Consider the following 17,683-nt stretch of genomic DNA (forward strand, 5'->3'; position numbering starts at 1 on the left):
GTTATATACTGAGAGACAGCAGCTGTAACAGATGATATAATCTAAACATGTTATATACTGAGAGACAGCAGCTGTAACAGATGATATAATCTAAACATGTTATGTACTGAGAGACAGCAGCTGTAACAGATGATATAAACTAAACATGGTATATAGTGACAGACATCAGATGTAACAGATGATATAAACTAAACATGTTGTTATATACTGAGAGACAGCAGCTGTAACAGATGATATAAACTAAACATGTTATATACTGAGAGACAGCAGCTGTAACAGATGACATAAACTAAACATGTTATATACTGAGAGACAGCAGCTGTAACAGATTATATAAACTAAACATGTTATATACTGAGAGACAGCAGATGTAACATATGATATAAACTAAACATGTTGTTATATACTGAGAGACAGCAGCTGTAACAGATTATATAAACTAAACATGTTATATACTGAGAGACAGCAGCTGTAACAGATGACATAAACTATACTGAGAGACAGCAGCTGTAACAGATGATATAAACTAAACATGTTATATACTGAGAGACAGCAGCTGTAACAGATTATATAAACTAAACATGTTATATACTGAGAGACATCAGATGTAACAGATGATATAAACTAAACATGTTGTTATATACTGAGAGACAGCAGCTGTAACATATGATATAAACTAAACATGTTATATACTGAGAGACAGCAGATGTAACAGATGATAAAACTAAACATGTTGTTATATACTGAGAGACAGCAGATGTAACAGATGATATAAACTAAACATGTTGTTATATACTGAGACAGCAGCTGTAACAGATGACATAAACTAAACATGTGATATACTGAGAGACAGCAGCTGTAACAGATTATATAAACTAAACATGTTATATACTGAGAGACAGCAGCTGTAACAGATGATATGAACTAAACATGTTATATACTGAGAGACATCAGCTGTAACAGATGATATAAACTAAACATGTTATATACTGAGAGACAGCAGCTGCAACAGATGATATAAACTAAACATGTTATATACTGAGAGACAGCAGCTGCAATAGATGATATAAACTAAACATGTTATATACTGAGAGACAGCAGCTGTAACAGATTATATAAACTAAACATGTTATATACTGAGAGACAGCAGCTTTAACAGATGATATAAACTAAACATGTTATATACTGAGAGACAGCAGCTGTAACAGATGACATAAACTAAACATGTTATATACTGAGAGACAGCAGCTGTAACAGATAATATAAACTAAACATGTTATTTACTGAGAGACAGCAGCTGTAACAGATGATATAAACTAAACATGTTATATACTGAGAGACAGCAGCTGTAACAGATGATATAAACTAAACATGTTATATACTGAGAGACATCAGATGTAACAGATGATATAAACTAAACATGTTATATACAGACAGCAGCTGTAACAGATGATATAATCTAAACATGTTATATACTGAGAGACAGCAGATGTAACAGATGATATAAACTAACCATGTTGTTATATACTGAGAGACAGCAGCTGTAACAGATGACATAAACTAAACATGTGATATACTGAGAGACAGCAGCTGTAACAGATTATATAAACTAAACATGTTATATACTGAGAGACAGCAGCTGTAACAGATGATATAAACTAAACATATTATATACTGAGAGACAGCAGCTGTAACAGATGATATAATCTAAACATGTTATATACTGAGAGACAGCAGCTGTAACAGATGATATAAACTAAACATGTTATATACTGAGAGACATCAGATGTAACAGATGATATAAACTAAACATGTTATATACTGAGAGACAGCAGCTGTAACAGATGATATAAACTAAACCTGTTATATACTGAGAGACAGCAGCTGTAACAGATGATATAAACTAAACATGTTGTTATATACTGAGAGACAGCAGCTGTACCAGATGATATAAACTAAACATGTTATATACTGAGAGACAGCAGCTGTAACAGATGATATAAACTAAACATGTTATATACTGAGAGACAGCAGCTGTAACAGATGACATAAACTAAACATGTTATATACTGAGAGACAGCAGCTGTAACAAATGACATAAACTAAACATGTTATATACTGAGAGACAGCAGCTGTAACAGATGATATAAACTAAACATGTTATATACTGAGAGACAGCAGCTGTAACAAATGACATAAACTAAACATGTTATATACTGAGAGACAGCAGCTGTAACAGATGATATAAACTAAACATGTTATATACTGAGAGACAGCAGCTGTAACAGATGATATAAACTAAACATGTTGTTATATACTGATAGACAGCAGCTGTAACAGATGATGTAAACTAAACATGTTGTTATATACTGATAGACAGCAGCTGTAACAGATGATGTAAACTAAACATGTTGTTATATACTGAGAGACAGCAGCTGTAACAGATGATATAAACTAAACATGTTATATACTGAGAGACAGCAGCTGTAACAGATGATATAATCTAAACATGTTATATACTGAGAGACAGCAGCTGTAACAGATGATATAATCTAAACATGTTATGTACTGAGAGACAGCAGCTGTAACAGATGATATAAACTAAACATGGTATATAGTGACAGACATCAGATGTAACAGATGATATAAACTAAACATGTTGTTATATACTGAGAGACAGCAGCTGTAACAGATGATATAAACTAAACATGTTATATACTGAGAGACAGCAGCTGTAACAGATGACATAAACTAAACATGTTATATACTGAGAGACAGCAGCTGTAACAGATTATATAAACTAAACATGTTATATACTGAGAGACAGCAGATGTACCATATGATATAAACTAAACATGTTGTTATATACTGAGAGACAGCAGCTGTAACATATTATATAAACTAAACATGTTATATACTGAGAGACAGCAGCTGTAACAGATGACATAAACTATACTGAGAGACAGCAGCTGTAACAGATGATATAAACTAAACATGTTATATACTGAGAGACAGCAGCTGTAACAGATTATATAAACTAAACATGTTATATACTGAGAGACATCAGATGTAACAGATGATATAAACTAAACATGTTGTTATATACTGAGAGACAGCAGCTGTAACATATGATATAAACTAAACATGTTATATACTGAGAGACAGCAGATGTAACAGATGATAAAACTAAACATGTTGTTATATACTGAGAGACAGCAGCTGTAACAGATGATATAAACTAAACATGTTGTTATATACTGAGACAGCAGCTGTAACAGATGACATAAACTAAACATGTGATATACTGAGAGACAGCAGCTGTAACATATTATATAAACTAAACATGTTATATACTGAGAGACAGCAGCTGTAACAGATGATATAAACTAAACATGTTATATACTGAGAGACATCAGCTGTAACAGATGATATAAACTAAACATGTTATATACTGAGAGACAGCAGCTGCAACAGATGATATAAACTAAACATGTTATATACTGAGAGACAGCAGCTGCAACAGATGATATAAACTAAACATGTTATATACTGAGAGACAGCAGCTGTAACAGATTATATAAACTAAACATGTTATATACTGAGAGACAGCAGCTGTAACAGATGATATAAACTAAACATGTTATATACTGAGAGACAGCAGCTGTAACAGATGCCATAAACTAAACATGTTATATACTGAGAGACAGCAGCTGTAACAGATAATATAAACTAAACATGTTATATACTGAGAGACAGCAGCTGTAACAGATGATATAAACTAAACATGTTATATACTGAGAGACAGCAGCTGTAACAGATGATATAAACTAAACATGTTATATACAGACAGCAGCTGTAACAGATGATATAATCTAAACATGTTATATACTGAGAGACAGCAGATGTAACATATGATATAAACTAAACATGTTGTTATATACTGAGAGACAGCAGCTGTAACAGATGACATAAACTAAACATGTGATATACTGAGAGACAGCAGCTGTAACAGATTATATAAACTAAACATGTTATATACTGAGAGACAGCAGCTGTAACAGATGATATAAACTAAACATATTATATACTGAGAGACAGCAGCTGTAACAGATGATATAATCTAAACATGTTATATACTGAGAGACAGCAGCTGTAACAGATGATATAAACTAAACATGTTATATACTGAGAGACATCAGATGTAACAGATGATATAAACTAAACATGTTATATACTGAGAGACAGCAGCTGTAACAGATGATATAAACTGAACCTGTTATATACTGAGAGACAGCAGCTGTAACAGATGATATAAACTAAACATGTTGTTATATACTGAGAGACAGCAGCTGTAACAGATGATATAAACTAAACATGTTATATACTGAGAGACAGCAGCTGTAACATATGATATAAACTAAACATGTTATATACTGAGAGACAGCAGCTGTAACAGATGACATAAACTAAACATGTTATATACTGAGAGACAGCAGCTGTAACAGATAATATAAACTAAACATGTTATATACTGAGAGACAGCAGCTGTAACAGATGATATAATCTAAACATGTTATATACTGAGAGACAGCAGCTGTAACAGATGATATAAACTAAACATGTTATATACTGAGAGACATCAGATGTAACAGATGATATAAACTAAACATGTTGTTATATACTGAGAGACAGCAGCTGTAACAGATGATATCAACTAAACATGTTATATACTGAGAGACAGCAGCTGTAACAGATGACATAAACTAAACATGTTATATACTGAGAGACAGCAGCTGTAACAGATGATATAAACTAAACATGTTATATACTGAGAGACAGCAGCTGTAACAGATTATATAAACTAAACATGTTATATACTGAGAGACAGCAGCTGTAACAGATGATATAAACTAAACATGTTATATACTGAGAGACAGCAGCTGTAACAGATGATACAAACTAAACATGTTATATACTGAGAGACAGCAACTGTAACAGATGACATAAACTAAACATGTTATATACTGAGAGACAGCAGCTGTAACAGATGACATAAACTAAACATGTTATATACTAAGAGACAGCAGCTGTAACAGATGATATAAACTAAACATGTTATATACTGAGACAGCAGCTGTAACATATGATATAAACTAAACATGTTATATACTGAGAGACAGCAGCTGTAACAGATGATATAAACTAAACATGTTATATACTGAGAGACAGCAGCTGTAACAGATGATATAATCTAAACATGTTATATACTGAGAGACAGCAGCTGTAACAGATGATATAATCTAAACATGTTATGTACTGAGAGACAGCAGCTGTAACAGATGATATAAACTAAACATGGTATATAGTGACAGACATCAGATGTAACAGATGATATAAACTAAACATGTTGTTATATACTGAGAGACAGCAGCTGTAACAGATGATATAAACTAAACATGTTATATACTGAGAGACAGCAGCTGTAACAGATGACATAAACTAAACATGTTATATACTGAGAGACAGCAGCTGTAACAGATTATATAAACTAAACATGTTATATACTGAGAGACAGCAGATGTAACATATGATATAAACTAAACATGTTGTTATATACTGAGAGACAGCAGCTGTAACAGATTATATAAACTAAACATGTTATATACTGAGAGACAGCAGCTGTAACAGATGACATAAACTATACTGAGAGACAGCAGCTGTAACAGATGATATAAACTAAACATGTTATATACTGAGAGACAGCAGCTGTAACAGATTATATAAACTAAACATGTTATATACTGAGAGACATCAGATGTAACAGATGATATAAACTAAACATGTTGTTATATACTGAGAGACAGCAGCTGTAACATATGATATAAACTAAACATGTTATATACTGAGAGACAGCAGATGTAACAGATGATAAAACTAAACATGTTGTTATATACTGAGAGACAGCAGATGTAACAGATGATATAAACTAAACATGTTGTTATATACTGAGACAGCAGCTGTAACAGATGACATAAACTAAACATGTGATATACTGAGAGACAGCAGCTGTAACAGATTATATAAACTAAACATGTTATATACTGAGAGACAGCAGCTGTAACAGATGATATGAACTAAACATGTTATATACTGAGAGACATCAGCTGTAACAGATGATATAAACTAAACATGTTATATACTGAGAGACAGCAGCTGCAACAGATGATATAAACTAAACATGTTATATACTGAGAGACAGCAGCTGCAATAGATGATATAAACTAAACATGTTATATACTGAGAGACAGCAGCTGTAACAGATTATATAAACTAAACATGTTATATACTGAGAGACAGCAGCTTTAACAGATGATATAAACTAAACATGTTATATACTGAGAGACATCAGATGTAACAGATGATATAAACTAAACATGTTATATACAGACAGCAGCTGTAACAGATGATATAATCTAAACATGTTATATACTGAGAGACAGCAGATGTAACAGATGATATAAACTAACCATGTTGTTATATACTGAGAGACAGCAGCTGTAACAGATGACATAAACTAAACATGTGATATACTGAGAGACAGCAGCTGTAACAGATTATATAAACTAAACATGTTATATACTGAGAGACAGCAGCTGTAACAGATGATATAAACTAAACATATTATATACTGAGAGACAGCAGCTGTAACAGATGATATAATCTAAACATGTTATATACTGAGAGACAGCAGCTGTAACAGATGATATAAACTAAACATGTTATATACTGAGAGACATCAGATGTAACAGATGATATAAACTAAACATGTTATATACTGAGAGACAGCAGCTGTAACAGATGATATAAACTAAACCTGTTATATACTGAGAGACAGCAGCTGTAACAGATGATATAAACTAAACATGTTGTTATATACTGAGAGACAGCAGCTGTACCAGATGATATAAACTAAACATGTTATATACTGAGAGACAGCAGCTGTAACAGATGATATAAACTAAACATGTTATATACTGAGAGACAGCAGCTGTAACAGATGACATAAACTAAACATGTTATATACTGAGAGACAGCAGCTGTAACAGATAATATAAACTAAACATGTTATATACTGAGAGACAGCAGCTGTAACAGATGATATAATCTAAACATGTTATATACTGAGAGACAGCAGCTGTAACAGATGATATAAACTAAACATGTTATATACTGAGAGACATCAGATGTAACAGATGATATAAACTAAACATGTTGTTATATACTGAGAGACAGCAGCTGTAACAGATGATATAAACTAAACATGTTGTTATATACTGAGAGACAGCAGCTGTAACAGATGATATAAACTAAACATGTTATATACTGAGAGACAGCAGCTGTAACAGATGACATAAACTAAACATGTTATATACTGAGAGACAGCAGCTGTAACAGATTATATAAACTAAACATGTTATATACTGAGAGACAGCAGATGTAACATATGATATAAACTAAACATGTTGTTATATACTGAGAGACAGCAGCTGTAACAGATTATATAAACTAAACATGTTATATACTGAGAGACAGCAGCTGTAACAGATGACATAAACTATACTGAGAGACAGCAGCTGTAACAGATGATATAAACTAAACATGTTATATACTGAGAGACAGCAGCTGTAACAGATTATATAAACTAAACATGTTATATACTGAGAGACATCAGATGTAACAGATGATATAAACTAAACATGTTGTTATATACTGAGAGACAGCAGCTGTAACATATGATATAAACTAAACATGTTATATACTGAGAGACAGCAGATGTAACAGATGATAAAACTAAACATGTTGTTATATACTGAGAGACAGCAGATGTAACAGATGATATAAACTAAACATGTTGTTATATACTGAGACAGCAGCTGTAACAGATGACATAAACTAAACATGTGATATACTGAGAGACAGCAGCTGTAACAGATTATATAAACTAAACATGTTATATACTGAGAGACAGCAGCTGTAACAGATGATATGAACTAAACATGTTATATACTGAGAGACATCAGCTGTAACAGATGATATAAACTAAACATGTTATATACTGAGAGACAGCAGCTGCAACAGATGATATAAACTAAACATGTTATATACTGAGAGACAGCAGCTGCAATAGATGATATAAACTAAACATGTTATATACTGAGAGACAGCAGCTGTAACAGATTATATAAACTAAACATGTTATATACTGAGAGACAGCAGCTGTAACAGATGATATAAACTAAACATGTTATATACTGAGAGACAGCAGCTGTAACAGATGACATAAACTAAACATGTTATATACTGAGAGACAGCAGCTGTAACAGATAATATAAACTAAACATGTTATTTACTGAGAGACAGCAGCTGTAACAGATGATATAAACTAAACATGTTATATACTGAGAGACAGCAGCTGTAACAGATGATATAAACTAAACATGTTATATACTGAGAGACATCAGATGTAACAGATGATATAAACTAAACATGTTATATACAGACAGCAGCTGTAACAGATGATATAATCTAAACATGTTATATACTGAGAGACAGCAGATGTAACAGATGATATAAACTAACCATGTTGTTATATACTGAGAGACAGCAGCTGTAACAGATGACATAAACTAAACATGTGATATACTGAGAGACAGCAGCTGTAACAGATTATATAAACTAAACATGTTATATACTGAGAGACAGCAGCTGTAACAGATGATATAAACTAAACATATTATATACTGAGAGACAGCAGCTGTAACAGATGATATAATCTAAACATGTTATATACTGAGAGACAGCAGCTGTAACAGATGATATAAACTAAACATGTTATATACTGAGAGACATCAGATGTAACAGATGATATAAACTAAACATGTTATATACTGAGAGACAGCAGCTGTAACAGATGATATAAACTAAACCTGTTATATACTGAGAGACAGCAGCTGTAACAGATGATATAAACTAAACATGTTGTTATATACTGAGAGACAGCAGCTGTACCAGATGATATAAACTAAACATGTTATATACTGAGAGACAGCAGCTGTAACAGATGATATAAACTAAACATGTTATATACTGAGAGACAGCAGCTGTAACAGATGACATAAACTAAACATGTTATATACTGAGAGACAGCAGCTGTAACAGATAATATAAACTAAACATGTTATATACTGAGAGACAGCAGCTGTAACAGATGATATAATCTAAACATGTTATATACTGAGAGACAGCAGCTGTAACAGATGATATAAACTAAACATGTTATATACTGAGAGACATCAGATGTAACAGATGATATAAACTAAACATGTTGTTATATACTGAGAGACAGCAGCTGTAACAGATGATATAAACTAAACATGTTATATACTGAGAGACAGCAGCTGTAACAGATGACATAAACTAAACATGTTATATACTGAGAGACAGCAGCTGTAACAGATGATATAAACTAAACATGTTATATACTGAGAGACAGCAGCTGTAACAGATGATATAAACTAAACATGTTATATACTGAGAGACAGCAGCTGTAACAGATGATATAAACTATACATGTTATATACTGAGAGACAGCAGCTGTAACAGATGATATAAACTAAACATGTTATATACTGAGAGACAGCAGCTGTAACAGATGATATAAACTAAACCTGTTATATACTGAGAGACAGCAGCTGTAACAGATGATATAAACTAAACATGTTGTTATATACTGAGAGACAGCAGCTGTAACAGATGATATAAACTAAACATGTTATATACTGAGACAGCAGCTGTAACAGATGACATAAACTAAACATGTTATATACTGAGAGACAGCAGCTGTAACATATGACATAAACTAAACATGTTATATACTGAGAGACAGCAGCTGTAACAGATGATATAAACTAAACATGTTATATACTGAGAGACAGCAGCTGTAACAGATGACATAAACTAAACATGGTATATACTGAGAGACAGCAGCTGTAACATATTATATAAACTAAACATGTTATATACTGAGAGACAGCAGATGTAACATATGATATAAACTAAACATGTTGTTATATACTGAGAGACAGCAGCTGTAACAGATGATATAAACTAAACATGTTATATACTGAGAGACAGCAGCTGTAACAGATGACATAAACTAAACATGTTATATACTGAGAGACAGCAGCTGTAACAGATTATATAAACTAAACATGTTATATACTGAGAGACAGCAGCTGTAACAGATGATATGAACTAAACATGTTATATACTGAGAGACAGCAGCTGTAACAGATGATATAAACTAAACATGTTATATACTGAGAGACATCAGATGTAACAGATGATATAAACTAAACATGTTGTTATATACTGAGACAGCAGCTGTAACAGATGATATAAACTAAACATGTTATATACTGAGAGACAGCAGCTGTAACAGATGACATAAACTAAACATGTTATATACTGAGAGACAGCAGCTGTAACAGAGTATATAAACTAAACATGTTATATACTGCGAGACAGCAGATGTAACAGATGATATAAACTAAACATGTTGTTATATACTGAGAGACAGCAGCTGTAACAGATGATATAAACTAAACATGTTATATACTGAGAGACAGCAGCTGTAACAGATGACATGAACTAAACATGTTATATACTGAGAGATAGCAGCTGTAACAGATTATATAAACTAAACATGTTATATACTGAGAGACAGCAGCTGCAACAGATTATATAAACTAAACATGTTATATACTGAGAGACAGCAGCTGTAACAGATGATATAAACTAAACATGTTATATACTGAGAGACAGCAGCTGTAACAGATGATATAATCTAAACATGTTATATACTGAGAGACAGCAGCTGTAACATATGATATAAACTAAACATGTTATATACTGAGAGACATCAGATGTAACAGATGATATAAACTAAACATGTTATATACTGAGAGACAGCAGCTGTAACATATGATATAAACTAAACATGTTATATACAGACAGCAGCTGTAACAGATGATATAATCTAAACATGTTATATACTGAGAGACAGCAGCTGCAACAGATGATATAAACTAAACATGTTATATACTGAGAGACAGCAGCTGTAACAGATTATATAAACTAAACATGTTATATACTGAGAGACAGCAGCTGTAACAGATGATATAAACTAAACATGTTATATACTGAGAGACAGCAGCTGTAACAGATGCCATAAACTAAACATGTTATATACTGAGAGACAGCAGCTGTAACATATAATATAAACTAAACATGTTATATACTGAGAGACAGCAGCTGTAACAGATGATATAAACTAAACATGTTATATACTGAGAGACAGCAGCTGTAACAGATGATATAAACTAAACATGTTATATACAGACAGCAGCTGTAACAGATGATATAATCTAAACATGTTATATACTGAGAGAAAGCAGATGTAACATATGATATAAACTAAACATGTTGTTATATACTGAGAGACAGCAGCTGTAACAGATGACATAAACTAAACATGTGATATACTGAGAGACAGCAGCTGTAACAGATTATATAAACTAAACATGTTATATACTGAGAGACAGCAGCTGTAACAGATGATATAAACTAAACATATTATATACTGAGAGACAGCAGCTGTAACAGATGATATAATCTAAACATGTTATATACTGAGAGACAGCAGCTGTAACAGATGATATAAACTAAACATGTTATATACTGAGAGACATCAGATGTAACAGATGATATAAACTAAACATGTTATATACTGAGAGACAGCAGCTGTAACAGATGATATAAACTAAACCTGTTATATACTGAGAGACAGCAGCTGTAACAGATGATATAAACTAAACATGTTGTTATATACTGAGAGACAGCAGCTGTAACAGATGATATAAACTAAACATGTTATATACTGAGAGACAGCAGCTGTAACATATGATATAAACTAAACATGTTATATACTGAGAGACAGCAGCTGTAACAGATGACATAAACTAAACATGTTATATACTGAGAGACAGCAGCTGTAACAGATAATATAAACTAAACATGTTATATACTGAGAGACAGCAGCTGTAACAGATGATATAATCTAAACATGTTATATACTGAGAGACAGCAGCTGTAACAGATGATATAAACTAAACATGTTATATACTGAGAGACATCAGATGTAACAGATGATATAAACTAAACATGTTGTTATATACTGAGAGACAGCAGCTGTAACAGATGATATCAACTAAACATGTTATATACTGAGAGACAGCAGCTGTAACAGATGACATAAACTAAACATGTTATATACTGAGAGACAGCAGCTGTAACAGATGATATAAACTAAACATGTTATATACTGAGAGACAGCAGCTGTAACAGATGATATAAACTAAACATGTTATATACTGAGAGACAGCAGCTGTAACAGATTATATAAACTAAACATGTTATATACTGAGAGACAGCAGCTGTAACAGATGATATAAACTAAACATGTTATATACTGAGAGACAGCAGCTGTAACAGATGATACAAACTAAACATGTTATATACTGAGAGACAGCAACTGTAACAGATGACATAAACTAAACATGTTATATACTGAGAGACAGCAGCTGTAACAGATGACATAAACTAAACATGTTATATACTAAGAGACAGCAGCTGTAACAGATGATATAAACTAAACATGTTATATACTGAGACAGCAGCTGTAACATATGATATAAACTAAACATGTTATATACTGAGAGACAGCAGCTGTAACAGATGATATAAACTAAACATGTTATATACTGAGAGACAGCAGCTGTAACAGATGATATAATCTAAACATGTTATATACTGAGAGACAGCAGCTGTAACAGATGATATAATCTAAACATGTTATGTACTGAGAGACAGCAGCTGTAACAGATGATATAAACTAAACATGGTATATAGTGACAGACATCAGATGTAACAGATGATATAAACTAAACATGTTGTTATATACTGAGAGACAGCAGCTGTAACAGATGATATAAACTAAACATGTTATATACTGAGAGACAGCAGCTGTAACAGATGACATAAACTAAACATGTTATATACTGAGAGACAGCAGCTGTAACAGATTATATAAACTAAACATGTTATATACTGAGAGACAGCAGATGTAACATATGATATAAACTAAACATGTTGTTATATACTGAGAGACAGCAGCTGTAACAGATTATATAAACTAAACATGTTATATACTGAGAGACAGCAGCTGTAACAGATGACATAAACTATACTGAGAGACAGCAGCTGTAACAGATGATATAAACTAAACATGTTATATACTGAGAGACAGCAGCTGTAACAGATTATATAAACTAAACATGTTATATACTGAGAGACATCAGATGTAACAGATGATATAAACTAAACATGTTGTTATATACTGAGAGACAGCAGCTGTAACATATGATATAAACTAAACATGTTATATACTGAGAGACAGCAGATGTAACAGATGATAAAACTAAACATGTTGTTATATACTGAGAGACAGCAGATGTAACAGATGATATAAACTAAACATGTTGTTATATACTGAGACAGCAGCTGTAACAGATGACATAAACTAAAAATGTGATATACTGAGAGACAGCAGCTGTAACAGATTATATAAACTAAACATGTTATATACTGAGAGACAGCAGCTGTAACAGATGATATGAACTAAACATGTTATATACTGAGAGACATCAGCTGTAACAGATGATATAAACTAAACATGTTATATACTGAGAGACAGCAGCTGCAACAGATGATATAAACTAAACATGTTATATACTGAGAGACAGCAGCTGCAATAGATGATATAAACTAAACATGTTATATACTGAGAGACAGCAGCTGTAACAGATTATATAAACTAAACATGTTATATACTGAGAGACAGCAGCTGTAACAGATGATATAAACTAAACATGTTATATACTGAGAGACAGCAGCTGTAACAGATGACATAAACTAAACATGTTATATACTGAGAGACAGCAGCTGTAACAGATAATATAAACTAAACATGTTATTTACTGAGAGACAGCAGCTGTAACAGATGATATAAACTAAACATGTTATATACTGAGAGACAGCAGCTGTAACAGATGATATAAACTAAACATGTTATATACTGAGAGACATCAGATGTAACAGATGATATAAACTAAACATGTTATATACAGACAGCAGCTGTAACAGATGATATAATCTAAACATGTTATATACTGAGAGACAGCAGATGTAACAGATGATATAAACTAACCATGTTGTTATATACTGAGAGACAGCAGCTGTAACAGATGACATAAACTAAACATGTGATATACTGAGAGACAGCAGCTGTAACAGATTATATAAACTAAACATGTTATATACTGAGAGACAGCAGCTGTAACAGATGATATAAACTAAACATATTATATACTGAGAGACAGCAGCTGTAACAGATGATATAATCTAAACATGTTATATACTGAGAGACAGCAGCTGTAACAGATGATATAAACTAAACATGTTATATACTGAGAGACATCAGATGTAACAGATGATATAAACTAAACATGTTATATACTGAGAGACAGCAGCTGTAACAGATGATATAAACTAAACCTGTTATATACTGAGAGACAGCAGCTGTAACAGATGATATAAACTAAACATGTTGTTATATACTGAGAGACAGCAGCTGTACCAGATGATATAAACTAAACATGTTATATACTGAGAGACAGCAGCTGTAACAGATGATATAAACTAAACATGTTATATACTGAGAGACAGCAGCTGTAACAGATGACATAAACTAAACATGTTATATACTGAGAGACAGCAGCTGTAACAGATAATATAAACTAAACATGTTATATACTGAGAGACAGCAGCTGTAACAGATGATATAATCTAAACATGTTATATACTGAGAGACAGCAGCTGTAACAGATGATATAAACTAAACATGTTATATACTGAGAGACATCAGATGTAACAGATGATATAAACTAAACATGTTGTTATATACTGAGAGACAGCAGCTGTAACAGATGATATAAACTAAACATGTTATATACTGAGAGACAGCAGCTGTAACAGATGACATAAACTAAACATGTTATATACTGAGAGACAGCAGCTGTAACAGATGATATAAACTAAACATGTTATATACTGAGAGACAGCAGCTGTAACAGATGATATAAACTAAACATGTTATATACTGAGAGACAGCAGCTGTAACAGATGATATAAACTATACATGTTATATACTGAGAGACAGCAGCTGTAACAGATGATATAAACTAAACATGTTATATACTGAGAGACAGCAGCTGTAACAGATGATATAAACTAAACCTGTTATATACTGAGAGACAGCAGCTGTAACAGATGATATAAACTAAACATGTTGTTATATACTGAGAGACAGCAGCTGTAACAGATGATATAAACTAAACATGTTATATACTGAGAGACAGCAGCTGTAACAGATGACATAAACTAAACATGGTATATACTGAGAGACAGCAGCTGTAACATATTATATAAACTAAACATGTTATATACTGAGAGACAGCAGATGTAACATATGATATAAACTAAACATGTTGTTATATACTGAGAGACAGCAGCTGTAACAGATGATATAAACTAAACATGTTATATACTGAGAGACAGCAGCTGTAACAGATGACATAAACTAAACATGTTATATACTGAGAGACAGCAGCTGTAACAGATTATATAAACTAAACATGTTATATACTGAGAGACAGCAGCTGTAACAGATGATATGAACTAAACATGTTATATACTGAGAGACAGCAGCTGTAACAGATGATATAAACTAAACATGTTATATACTGAGAGACATCAGATGTAACAGATGATATAAACTAAACATGTTGTTATATACTGAGACAGCAGCTGTAACAGATGATATAAACTAAACATGTTATATACTGAGAGACAGCAGCTGTAACAGATGACATAAACTAAACATGTTATATACTGAGAGACAGCAGCTGTAACAGAGTATATAAACTAAACATGTTATATACTGCGAGACAGCAGATGTAACAGATGATATAAACTAAACATGTTGTTATATACTGAGAGACAGCAGCTGTAACAGATGATATAAACTAAACATGTTATATACTGAGAGACAGCAGCTGTAACAGATGACATGAACTAAACATGTTATATACTGAGAGATAGCAGCTGTAACAGATTATATAAACTAAACATGTTATATACTGAGAGACAGCAGCTGCAACAGATTATATAAACTAAACATGTTATATACTGAGAGACAGCAGCTGTAACAGATGATATAAACTAAACATGTTATATACTGAGAGACAGCAGCTGTAACAGATGATATAATCTAAACATGTTATATACTGAGAGACAGCAGCTGTAACATATGATATAAACTAAACATGTTATATACTGAGAGACATCAGATGTAACAGATGATATAAACTAAACATGTTATATACTGAGAGACAGCAGCTGTAACAGATGATATAAACTAAACATGTTATATACAGACAGCAGCTGTAACAGATGATATAATCTAAACATGTTATATACTGAGAGACAGCAGCTGCAACAGATGATATAAACTAAACATGTTATATACTGAGAGACAGCAGCTGTAACAGATTATATAAACTAAACATGTTATATACTGAGAGACAGCAGCTGTAACAGATGATATAAACTAAACATGTTATATACTGAGAGACAGCAGCTGTAACAGATGCCATAAACTAAACATGTTATATACTGAGAGACAGCAGCTGTAACAGATAATATAAACTAAACATGTTATATACTGAGAGACAGCAGCTGTAACAGATGATATAAACTAAACATGTTATATACTGAGAGACAGCAGCTGTAACAGATGATATAAACTAAACATGTTATATACAGACAGCAGCTGTAACAGATGATACAATCTAAACATGTTATATACTGAGAGACAGCAGATGTAACATATGATATAAACTAAACATGTTGTTATATACTGAGAGACAGCAGCTGTAACAGATGACATAAACTAAACATGTGATATACTGAGAGACAGCAGCTGTAACAGATTATATAAACTAAACATGTTATATACTGAGAGACAGCAGCTGTAACAGATGATATAAACTAAACATATTATATACTGAGAGACAGCAGCTGTAACAGATGATATAATCTAAACATGTTATATACTGAGAGACAGCAGCTGTAACAGATGATATAAACTAAACATGTTATATACTGAGAGACATCAGATGTAACAGATGATATAAACTAAACATGTTATATACTGAGAGACAGCAGCTGTAACAGATGATATAAACTAAACCTGTTATATACTGAGAGACAGCAGCTGTAACAGATGATATAAACTAAACATGTTGTTATATACTGAGAGACAGCAGCTGTAACAGATGATATAAACTAAACATGTTATATACTGAGAGACAGCAGCTGTAACATATGATATAAACTAAACATGTTATATACTGAGAGACAGCAGCTGTAACAGATGACATAAACT

The sequence above is a fragment of the Poromitra crassiceps genome, assembly GCF_964638095.1.
Source record: "Poromitra crassiceps genome assembly, chromosome: 21".
NCBI lineage: Eukaryota > Metazoa > Chordata > Actinopteri > Beryciformes > Melamphaidae > Poromitra > Poromitra crassiceps.